Raw genomic sequence first — 12,348 nt, 5'->3', positions numbered from 1 at the left:
TTCTGACTTACTTCACTCTGTATGACAGACTCTAACTCCATCCACCTCATTACAAACACCTCCATTTCATTTCTTTTTATGGCTGAGTAATATTCCATTGTATATATGTGCCACATCTTCTTTATCCATTCATCCGATGATGGACACCTAGGTTGCTTCCATGTCCTGGCTATTGTAAACAGAGCTGCAATGAATATTTTGGTACATGACTCTTTCTGAATTATGGTTTTCTCAGGGTATATGCCCAGTAGTGGGATTGCTGGGTCATATGGTAGTTCTATTTTTAGTTTTTTAAGGAACCTCCATACTGTTCTCCATAGTGGCTGTATCAATTTACATTCCCACCAACAGTGCAAGAATGTTCCCTTTTCTCCACACCCTCTCCAGCATTTATTGTTTCTAGATTTTTTGATGATGGCCATTCTGACCGGTGTGAGATGATACCTCATTGTAGTTTTGATTTGCATTTCTCTAATGATTAATGATGTTGAGCATTCTTTCATGTGTCTGTTGGCAATCTGTATCTCTTCTTTGGAGAAATGTCTATTTAGGTCTTCTGCCCATTTTTGGATTGGGTTGTTTGTTTTTTTGTTATTGAGCTGCATGAGCTGCTTGTAAATCTTGGAGATTAATCCTTTGTCCGTTGCTTCATTTGCAAATATTTTCTCCCATTCTGAGGGTTGTCTTTTGGTCTTGTTTATGGTTTCCTTTGCTGTGCAAAAGCTTTTAAGTTTCATTAGGTCCCATTTGTTTATTTGTGTTTTTATTTCCATTTCTCTAGGACCTGGGTCAAAAAGGATCTTGCTGTGACTTATGTCATACAGTGTTCTGCCTATGTTTTCCTCTAAGAGTTTGATAGTGTCTGGCCTTACACTTAGGTCTTTAATCCATTTTGAGTTTATTTTTGTGTATGGTGTTAGGGAGTGTTCTAATTTCATACTTTTACATGTACCTGTCCAATTTTCCCAGCACCACTTATTGAAGAGGCTGTCTTTTCTCCACTGTATATGCTTGCCTCCTTTATCAAAGATAAGGTGACCATATGTGCGTGGGCTTATCTCTGGGCTTTCTATCCTGTTCCATTGATCTATATTTCTGTTTTTGTGCCAGTACCAAACTGTCTTGATTACTGTAGCTTTGTAATATAGTCTGAAGTCAGGGAGCCTGATTCCTCCAGCTCCATTTTTCGTTCTCAAGATTGCTTTGGCTATTCGGGGTCTTTTGTGTTTCCATACAAATTGTGAAATTTTTTGTTCTAGTTCTGTGAAAAATGCCAGTGGTAGTTTGATAGGGATTGCATTGAATCTGTAGATTGCTTTGGGTAGCAGAGTCATTTTCACAATGTTTATTCTTCCAATCCAAGAACATGGTATATCTCTCCATCTATTTGTATCATCTTTAATTTCTTTCATCAGTGTCCTATAATTTTCTGCATACAGGTCTTTTGTCTCCTTAGGTAGGTTTATTCCTAGGTATTTTATTCTTTTTGTTGCAATGGTAAACGGGAGTGTTTTCTTAATTTCACTTTCAGATTTTTCATCATTAGTATACAGGAATGCAAGAGATTTCTGTGCATTAATTTTGTATCCTGCTACTTTACCAAATTCATTGATTAGCTCTAGTAGTTTTCTGGTAGCATCTTTTGGATTCTCTATGTATAGTATCATGTCATCTGCAAACAGTGACAGCTTTACTTCTTCTTTTCCGATTTGGATTCCTTTTATTTCTTTTTCGTCTCTGATTGCTGTGGCTAACACTTCCAAAACTATGTTGAATAATAGTGGTGAGAGTGGGCAACCTTGTCTTGTTCCTGATCTTAGTGGAAATGGTTTCAGTTTTTCACCATTGAGGACAATGTTGGCTGTGGGTTTGTCATATACGGCCTTTATTATGTTGAGGAAAGTTCCCTCTATGCCTACTTTCTGCAGGACTGTTATCATAAATGGGTGTTGAATTTTGTCGAAAGCTTTCTCTGCATCTATTGAGATGATCATATGGTTTTTCTCCTTCAATTTGTTAATATGATGTATCACGTTGATTGATTTGCGTATATTGAAGAATCCTTGCATTCCTGGAATAAACCCCACTTGATCATGGTGTATGATCCTTTTAATGTGCTGTTGGATTCTGTTTGCTAGTATTTTGTTGAGGATTTTTGCATCTATGTTCATCAGTGATATTGGCCTGTAGTTTTCTTTCTTTGTGACATCTTTGCCTGGTTTTGGTATCAGGGTGATGGTGGCCTCGTAGAATGAGTTTGGGAGTGTTCCTCCCTCTGCAATATTTTGGAAGAGTTTGAGAAGGATAGGTGTTAGCTCTTCTCTAAATGTTTGATAGAATTCGCCTGTGAAGCCATCTGGTCCTGGGCTTTTGTGTGTTGGAAGATATTTAATCACAGTTTCAATTTCAGTGCTTGTGATTGGTCTGTTCATATTTTCTATTTCTTCCTGGTTCAGTCTCGGCAGGTTGTGCATTTCTAAGAATCTGTCCATTTCTTCCAGGTTGTCCATTTTATTAGCATAGAGTTGCTTGTAGTAATCTCTTATGATCGTTTGTATTTCTGCAGTGTCAGTGGTTACTTCTCCTTTTTCATTTCTAATTCTATTAATTTGAGTCTTCTCCTTTTTTCTCTTGATGAGTCTGGCTAATGGTTTATCAATTTTGTTTATCTTCTCAAAGAACCAGCTTTTAGTTTCATTGATTTTTGCTATTGTTTCCTTCATTTCTTTTTCATTTATTTCTGATCTGATCTTTATGATTTCTTTCCTTCTGCTAGCTTTGGGGTTTTTTTGTTCTTCTTTCTCTAATTGCTTTAGGTGCAAGGTTAGGTTGTTTATTCGAGATGTTTCCTGTTTCTTGAGGTAGGCTTGTATTGCTATAAACTTCCCTCTTAGAACTGCTTTTGCTGCATCCCATAGGTTTTGGATCGTCGTGTCTCCATTGTCATTTGTTTCTAGGTATTTTTTGATTTCCCCTTTGATTTCTTCAGTGATCACTTCGTTATTAAGTAGTGTATTGTGTAGCCTCCATGTGTTTGTATTTTTTACAGATCTTTTCCTGTAATTGATATCTAGTCTCATAGCGTTGTGGTCGGAAAAGATACTTGATACGATTTCAATTTTTTTAAATTTACCAAGGCTTGATTTGTGACCCAAGATATGATCTATCCTGGAGAATGTTCCATGAGCACTTGAGAAAAATGTGTATTCTGTTGTTTTTGGGTGGAATGTCCTATAAATATCAATTAAGTCCATCTTGTTTAATGTATCATTTAAAGCTTGTGTTTCCTTATTTATTTTCATTTTGGATGATCTGTCCATTGGTGAAAGTGGGGTGTTAAAGTCCCCTACTATGATTGTGTTACTGTCGATTTCCCCTTTTATGGCTGTTAGTATTTGCCTTATGTATTGAGGTGCTCCTATGTTGGGTGCATAAATATTTACAATTGTTATACCTTCCTCTTGGATCGATCCCTTGATCATTATATAGTGTCCGTCTTTGTCTCTTGTAATTGTCTTTATTTTAAAGTCTATTTTGTCTGATATGAGAATTGCTACTCCAGCTTTCTTTTGATTTCCATTTGCATGGAATATCTTTTTCCATCCCCTCACTTTCAGTCTGTATGTGTCTCTAGGTCTGAAGTGGGTCTCTTGTAGACAGCATATATATGGGTCTTGTTTTTGTATCCATTCAGCCAGTCTGTGTCTTTTGGTGGGAGCATTTAATCCATTTACATTTAAGGTAATTATCGATATGTATGTTCCTATTCCCATTTTCTTAAATGTTTTGGGTTTGTTATTGTAGGTGTTTTCCTTCTCTTGTGTTTCTTGCCTAGAGAAGTTCCTTTAGCATTTGTTGTAAAGCTGGTTTGGTGGTGCTGAACTCTCTCAGCTTTTGCTTGTCTGTAAAGGTTTTAATTTCTCCATCAAATCTGAATGAGATCCTTGCTGGGTAGAGTAATCTTGGTTGTAGGTTTTTCTCCTTCATCACTTTAAGTATATCCTGCCACTCCCTTCTGGCTTGCAGCGTTTCTGCTGAAAGATCAGCTGTTAACCTTATGGGGATGCCCTTGTGTGTTATCTGTTGTTTTTCCCTTGCTGCTTTTAATATGTTTTCTTTATATTTAATTTTTGATAGTTTGATTAATATGTGTCTTGGTGTGTTTCTCCTTGGATTTATCCTGTATGGGACTCTCTGTGCTTCCAGGACTTGATTAACTATTTCCTTTCCCATATTAGGGAAGTTTTCAACTAGAATCTCTTCAAATATTTTCTCAGTCCCTTTCTTTTTCTCTTCTTCTTCTGGGACCCCTATAATTCGAATGTTGGTGCGTTTAATGTTGTCCCAGAGGTCTCTGAGACTGTCCTCAGTTCTTTTCATTCTTTTTTCTTTATTCTGGTCTGCAGTAGTTATTTCCACCATTTTATCTTCCAGGTCACTTATCCGTTCTTCTGCCTCAGTTATTCTGCTATTGATCCCATCTAGAGTATTTTTAATTTCATTTATTGTGCTTGTCATCGTTTCTTGGTTCCTCTTTAGTTCTTCTACGTCCTTGTTAAATGTTTCTTGCATTTTGTCTATTCTATTTCCAAGACTTTGGATCATCCTTACTATCATTATTCTGAATTCTTTTTCAGGTAGACTACCTATTTCCTCTTCATTTGTTAGGTCTGGTGTGTTTTGACCCTGCTCCTTCATCTGCTGTGTGTTTTTCTGTCTTCTCATTTTGCTTATCTTACTGTGTTTGGGGTCTCCTTTTCACAGGCTGCAGGTTCGTAGTTCCCGTTGTTTTTGGTATCTGTCCCCAGTGGCTAAGGTTGGTTCAGTGGGTTGTGTAGGTTTCCTGGTGGAGGGAACTAGTGCCTGTGTTCTGGTGGATGAGGCTGGATGTTGTCTTTCTGGTGGGTTCGTCCACGTCTGGTGGTGTGTTTTGGGGTGTCTGTGGCCTTATTATGATTTTAGGCAGCCTCTCTGTTAATGGATGGGGCTGTGTTCCTCTCTTGCTAGTTGTTTGGCATAGGGTGTCCAGCACTGTAGCTTGCTGGTCGTTGAGTGAAGCTGGGTCTTGATGTTGAGATGGAGATCTGTGAGAGATTTTCGCCGTTTGGTATTACGTGGAGCTGGGAGGTCTCTTGTGGACCAGTGTCCTGAAGTTGGCTCTCCCACCTCAGAGGCACAGCCCTGATGCCTGGCTGGAGCACCAAGAGCCTTTCATCCACACGGCTAAGTATGTAAGGCCAGAAATTACTGCAATAAATATCTCAACTCCATGGACAATTTCCTAGTGTGGTCAAAAGACAGAAGTAATTCAATAGCTCAGCAGTCCGTCCAGTATAGTGACAATCATTCTCCAGTAGCTCCTCTCAACCTGCGGCACCCAGCCAGCCCTTAGTTTCCTTTTTGGATTGTCTCATTCCTAGTGTATAGAAATACAACTGATTTTTGTTTGTTGACTTTGTATCCTGAACATGTTCATTAGCTGTAACAATTTGTGTGTGTGTGTTCGTTCTTCAGAATTTTCTGCGCAATAGGATCATGTCATCTGCAAGTTGAGATAGTTTTACTTTTTCCTTTCCAATTTAGATTCCTTTTATTTATTTTCCTTACATAACTGCTCTGGTTAGAACTGCAGTATTTTATTGAATAGAAGTGGCAAAAGTAGGCGTTCCTGATCTTAAAAGAAAAGCTTTTAGTCTTTCATAGATGTCCTTTTTAGTGTTGGAGAGGTTCTCTTCTATTCCTGGTTTATTGAGTGTTTTGTTTAATCAGGAAAGGGTGCTGATTTTGTCAAATGTTTTGTTTTGGATCAGTTGAGATGTTCAGGTTTAATGAGTTCTAGGATTTCGGAGCTGTTCAAGGAAAAGACACAACCATAAATGGCAGTCACATGCTTTATTTGGGGTAGCTTTATCTGAGCCCTGTTTTGACAGGTTGCAAGAGGGGGTAGCCCCTTCCAGAGACAGCAGCATGAGGTCACCACCCAGAAGGGGAAGAGGGCAATGGAACTCCTGGGGCAGAGGGAAGTTCCAGAGGGGCTCACATGTCTCCATGATGGAGTAGCAGCATGCAGGGGGTCTCTGGGTTACAGAGGTACAAAGTGCAGCAGCACCTTGGGGTCTTTTTTGTCTTATTTACAGCTACCAGACGCTGGGTGTAGTTTTGATGAGTATGCAAAATAGGCTCTAAATGGCTGGAAATACGCTTGTTTGGGCTGTATATAAACAGTTGCATGTGAAAATTTTGATTTGGCTCTGGTGGACTTAAGCTAACCATCCTAGCCTGCTGTGAAGAAGTAAACAACATCAGGATCAATATACAGGGGCCATATTTGAGTCATTTGTGTAACATCTTTCAGGTTTTTTTCCCTTCATTCTATTGATTTTCCTATGCTGTACCACCCTTGCAGTCCTGAGATAAGTCTTCAATTTTCTTGAAATGTTTGAGAATAGATGTTAATTCTTTAAATGTTTGGTAGAATTCTTTAGTGAAGCCCTCTGGTCCTGGGCCTTTCTATGTTGGAGGGTTTTTGATTACCGATTCAATCTCCTTACTTGTTATAGCTGTTTCTTGAGTCAGTTTTCACACTTTTTATGTTTCTAGGAATTTGTTTTATCTAGGTTATTCAGTTTGTTGGTGTACAGCTGTTCATAGTATCCTGTTATAATCCTTTTTATTTTTGTAAAGTCAGTAATAATTTCCTCTCTTCCATTTTATGATTTAGAAATTTGAGTCTTCTCTTTTTTTTCTTTGTAAATCTGGTAAAGATTTGTCAATGTTTTATGGCTTTTCAGAAAACTAACTTTTAATTTTGTTTACATTCTCTGTTGTTTTTCTCATGTGTATCTTATTTCCACTCTAATGTATTGTTTCCTTATTTCTGCTAGCTGTGGTTTTAGTTTGCTCTTCTTTTTCTGGTTCCTTAAAGTGTACAGTTGGACCATTGAATTAACACTTTTTTTTTTAATGTAGGCATTTATAGCTATAAATTTCCCTCTGAGCACCATTTTTGCTGCATGCCATAACTTTTCCTGTTTTTGTTTCTATCTGTCTTAAGGTACTTTCTAGTTTTCCATGTGATTTCTTTTTTGACCCATTGGTTGTTTAAGAATGTGTTTAATTTCCACATGTGTGTGTTTTCCAGTTTCCCTTCTGTTATTGATGTCTAGTTTCATTCCATTGTGCTTAGAAGGATATTTTGTGTGATTTTAGTCTAAGTGTATTAAGACTCTTCTTGTGGCCTAATTTATGGTCCCTCTGGAGAATGTACCCTGTTCACTTGAGAAGATTGTATGTTCTGCTTTTGTTGGGTGGTGTGTTCTGTATATGTATGTTAGGTCTAATTGGTTTATGGTGTTGTTCAAGTCTTCTATTTCCTTGTTGATCTTCTGCCTCGTTGTTCTTTTATTAAAAGTGGGTTGTTGAAGTCTCCAAATATTATTGTAGAACTGTCTATTTCTCTCTTCAATTCTGTTCATTTTTGCTTCATATATTTGGTACTCTCTTATCAGATGCATATATATTTATACCTGTTACAGCTTCTGAATTCATGTGAAATAAGCAGGTGATCATTAGTATGTCTTTTTAAAAATTTTTTTATAAAAGTATAGTTTATGTACAATATTACATACGTTACAGGTGTACAACATAGTGAGTCACAATTTTTAAAGGTTATATTCCATTTATAGTTAAAATTCTGGCTATAGTCCCTGTGTGCACAATACATCCTTGTAGCTTATTTATTTTGTACATAATAGTTTGTACCTCATAATCCCTTACTCCTATCTTGCACCTCCCCCTTCCCTCTCCCCACTGGTAACCACTAGTTTGTTCTCTGTATCTGTGAGTCTGTGTCTTTTTTGTTGCATTCACTATTTGGTTGTATTTTTTAGATTCCACATATAAGTGGTATCATACGGGATTTGTCTTTCTCTGTCTAATTTATTTCACTTAGCCATAATATGCTTGAAGTTTGTCCATGTTGTTGTAAATGGCAAAATTTCATTCTTTTTTATGGCTGAGTAGTATTCCATTGTGTGTGTATCTATCTATATATATATATAAGCATACATATATATATATATATATATATATATATATATGTCTAACTTCTTTATCCATTTTTCTATTGACAGACACTTAGGTTGCTTCCATATCTTGACAATTGTAAATAATGCTGCTATGAATGTTGGGGTGTGCGTATCTTTTTGAATTAATGTTGTTGGGGTTTTTTCGTATATATACTCAGGAGTGGGATTGCTGGGTCATATGGTAGTTCTATTTTTAGTTTTTTGAGGAACTTCCATACTGTTTTCAATAGTGGCTGCATCAATTTACATTCCCATCAACAGTGTACAAGGGTTCCCTTTCCTCCATATCCTCGCCAACGTTTGTTGTTTGTGTTCTTTTTGATGATAGCCATTCTGACCGGTGTGAGGTGATATCTCATTGTGGTTTTAATTTGCATTTCTCTGACGATTAATAATGTTGAGCATCTTTTCATGTGCCTGTTGACCGTCTGCAGTCTTCTTTGGAAAACTGTCTGTTCAGATCTTCTATCCATTTTTTACTTGGGTTTGTTTTTTAGATATTAAGTTGTGTGAGTTGTGTATATATTTTGATATTAACCCCTTATCAGTCATATCATTTGCAAGTATTTTCTCCCATTTAGCAGGTTGTCTTTCTATTTTGACGATGGTTTCCTTTGCTGTGCAAAAGCTTTTAAGTTTAATTAGGTCCCATTTGTTTATTTTTGTTTTTATTTCCTTTGCTTTAGGAGACATCCAAAAATATTGCTACGATTTATGTCAAAGAGTGTTCTAATTATGTTTTTATCTAGGAATTTTGGGGTTTCTGGTCTTAACATTTAGGTCTTTAATCCATTTTGAGTTAATTTTTTTTATATAGTATCAGAGAATGTTCTAATTTTATTGTTTTATATGTGTCTGTCCAGTTTGCCAAGCACCACTTATTGAAGAGATTGTCTTTTTGCCATTGTATATTCTTGCCTCCTTTGTCACAGATTAATTGACCATAAGTGTGTGGGTTTATTTCTGGGCTTTCTATTCTGTTCCATTGATCTATGTGTTTTGTTTTTTTGCCAGTATGATGCTTTTTGATTACTGTAGCTTTGTAGTATAGTCTGAAGTTAGGCAGCATGATTCCTCCAGATCTGTTCTTAAGATTGCTTTGTCTATTTGGGGTCTTCTGTGTTTCCATACAAATTTTAGGATTATTTATTTTAGTTCTGTGAAAAATGCCCTTGGTATGTTGATGGGATTGCATTGAATTTGTAGATTGCTTTGGGTAGTATGGTCACTTTATCAATATCAATTCTTCCATCCATGATCATAGTGTATCTTTCCATCTGTTTCACCTTCAGTTTCCTTCATCAGTATCTTTTAATTTTCCAAGAACAGGTCTTTTACCTCCTTAGGTAGGTTTCTTCCTAGGTATTTTTTTTTAATGTGATGGTAGATGGGATTAATTCCTTAATTGCTCTTTCTGATAACTTGAAGTTAGTGTATAGAAATGCACAGATTTCTGTATATTAATTTTGTATCCTGAAACTTTATTGAATTCATTGATGAGCTCTAGTAGTTTTTTGGTGGCGTCTTTAGGATTTTCTATGTATAGTGTCATGTCATCTGCAAGCAGTGACAGTTTTACTTCTTCCTTTCCAATTTGGATTCCATGTATTTATTTATTTATTTTCTTGTCTGATTGCTGTGGCTAGGACTTCCAATACTGTGTGGAATAAAAGTGGTGAGAGCAGGCATCCTTGTCTTGTTACTGATCTTAGAAGAAATGCTTTTAGCTTTTCACCATTTTGTATGATGTTAGCTATAGGTTTGTCATATATGGCCTTTATTTATGTTGAGTTATGTTCCCTCTATGCCACTTTCTGGAAAACTTTTATCATAAATGGATGTTGAATTTTGTGAAAAGCTTTTTCTGCATCTATTGAGATGATCATATGATTTCAATTCTTCAACTTGTTAATGTGGTATATATCACATCGATCAATTTGGGGATATTGAAAAATCCTCGCATCCCTGGGATAAATCCCACTTGATCATGGTATACGATCCTTTTAATGTATTGTTGGATTCAATTTGCTAATATTTTGTTGAGGATTTTTGCATCTATGCACATCATTGAGCCTATTTTCTTTTTTTGTGATATCTTTGTCTGGTTTGGGTATCAGGGTGATACTGGCCTCATAGAATGAGTTCAGAAGCGTTCCTTCCTCTGCAGTTTTTTGGAATAGTTTGAGAAGAATAGGTGTTAACTCATCTCTAAATGTTTGGTAGAATTCACCTGTGAAGCCATCTGGTTCTGGACTTTTGTTTTTTGAGCGTTTTAAAATTACTGATTCAGTTTTATTGCTGGTAATCGGTCTGTTCATATTTTCTTTTCCTCCTGGTTCAATCTTCGGAGATTGTACATTTCTAAGAATTTGTCCATTTCTTCTAGGTTATCCATTTTATGGGCATTTAGTTGTTTTTAGTAGTCTCTTATGATCTTTTGTATCTCTGTGGTGTTGGTTGTAAATTCTCCTTTTTCATTTCTGATTTTATTCATTTGGGCCCTCTTTTTTTCTTGATGAGTCTGGCTAAAGGTTTATCAATTTTGTTTATCTTTTCAAAGAACTAGCTCTTGCTTTTATTTATCTTTTCTATTTTTTTAAATTCTCTTTCATTTATTTCTGCTCTGATCTTTATGATTTCTTTCCTTCTACTAATTTTGGATATTGTTTGTTCGTTTTTCATTTCCTTTAGGTGTAAGGTTAGGTTACTCATTTGAGATTTTTATTGTTTCCTGAGATAAGTTTGTACTTTTATAAACTTCTCTCTTAGGCCTGTGTTTGCTGTGTCCCCTAGATTTTGGGTGGTTGTGTTTTCATTTTCATTAGTCTTGAAGTATTTTTTTATTTTCTCTTTGATTTCTTCAGTGACCCATTGGTTGTTTAGTAGCATGTTGTTTAGCCTCCAAGTGTTTGTGTTTATTGCAGTTTTTTTCTTGTAGTTGATTTCTAGTCTCATAACATTGTGGTCAGAACAGATACTTGGTATGATTTCAATTTTCTTAAATTTACCAAGGCTTGTTCTGTGGCCTAGCATATGACTTATCCTGGAGAATGTTCCATGTGTACTTGAAAAGAATGTGTCATTCTGCTGCTTTTTGATGGAAGGTTCTTTATATATCTATTAAATCCATTTGGTCTAATGTGTCATTTAAGGCCAGTGTTTCCTTATTGATTTTCTGCTTGGGTGATCTGTCCATTGATGTAGGTGGAGTGTTAAAGTCCCTTGCTGTTATTGCGTTACTGTCTTTTTCTCCTTTTATGTCTGTTAATATTTGCTCTATGTATTTAGGTGCTCCTATGATGGGTGTGTGTATCTACAATTGTTATATATTCTTCTTGGATTGATCCCTTGATCATTATGTAGTGTCCTTCTTTGTCTCCTGTAACAGTCTTTATTTTAAAGTCTATTTTTTCTGATATAAGTATTGCTACCCCAGCTGTCTCTTGATTTCCATTTGCATGGAATATCTTTTTCCATCCCCTCACTTTCAGTCTGTGTGTGTCTTTAGATCTGAAGTGAGTCTCTTGTAGGCAGCATATATATGGGTCTTGTTTTCATGTTGATTTCAGCCACTCTGTGTCTTTTGATTGTAGCATTTAGGCCATTTACATTTAAAGTATTTATTGATATGTTCTTATTACCATCTTGTTAATTGTTTTGTGTTTGTTTTTGTAGGTCTGTTTCATTCCTTTCTTCTTTTGTTCTCTTCTGCTTTGATTTGATGACTACCTGTAGTGTTATATTTGGATTCCTTTTTCTTTTTTGTGTGTATCTACTACAAATTTTTGGTTTGTGGTTACCATCAGGTTTTTATATAGCAATCTGTATGTATACATGATTGAATTAAGTTGCTGATCTTTTAATTTCAAATGCATTTTAACATCCCTGCTTTGGACTCTCCTCCCCTCACGATTACTATGTTTGATATCATATTTTGCATCTGATTGTTTTCTGTATCCCTTAACTGCTTATTGTGGATATAGATTATTTTACTGCTCTTATCGTTTAACCTTCCTACTAGCTTTGTGCTTTAGATGATTTCCTACCTCTACTTTATGTTTGCCTTTACTGATTAGCTTTTTCCTTTCGTAATTTTCATGTTTCTAGTTGTGGCCTTTTCTTTTTCGCTTAGAGAAGCTTTACATTTCTTGTAAAGCTGGTTTGGTGGTGCTGTACACTTTTAGCTTTTTATTGTCTATAAAGCTTTTGATCTCCATCAAATCTAAATAAGAGCCCTGCCAGGGAGAATATTCTTGGTTGT

This window comes from Eubalaena glacialis, chromosome 16 (assembly GCF_028564815.1).
Source record: "Eubalaena glacialis isolate mEubGla1 chromosome 16, mEubGla1.1.hap2.+ XY, whole genome shotgun sequence".
Classification (NCBI taxonomy): Eukaryota; Metazoa; Chordata; class Mammalia; order Artiodactyla; family Balaenidae; genus Eubalaena; species Eubalaena glacialis.
This window is presented reverse-complemented; position numbering follows the sequence as displayed.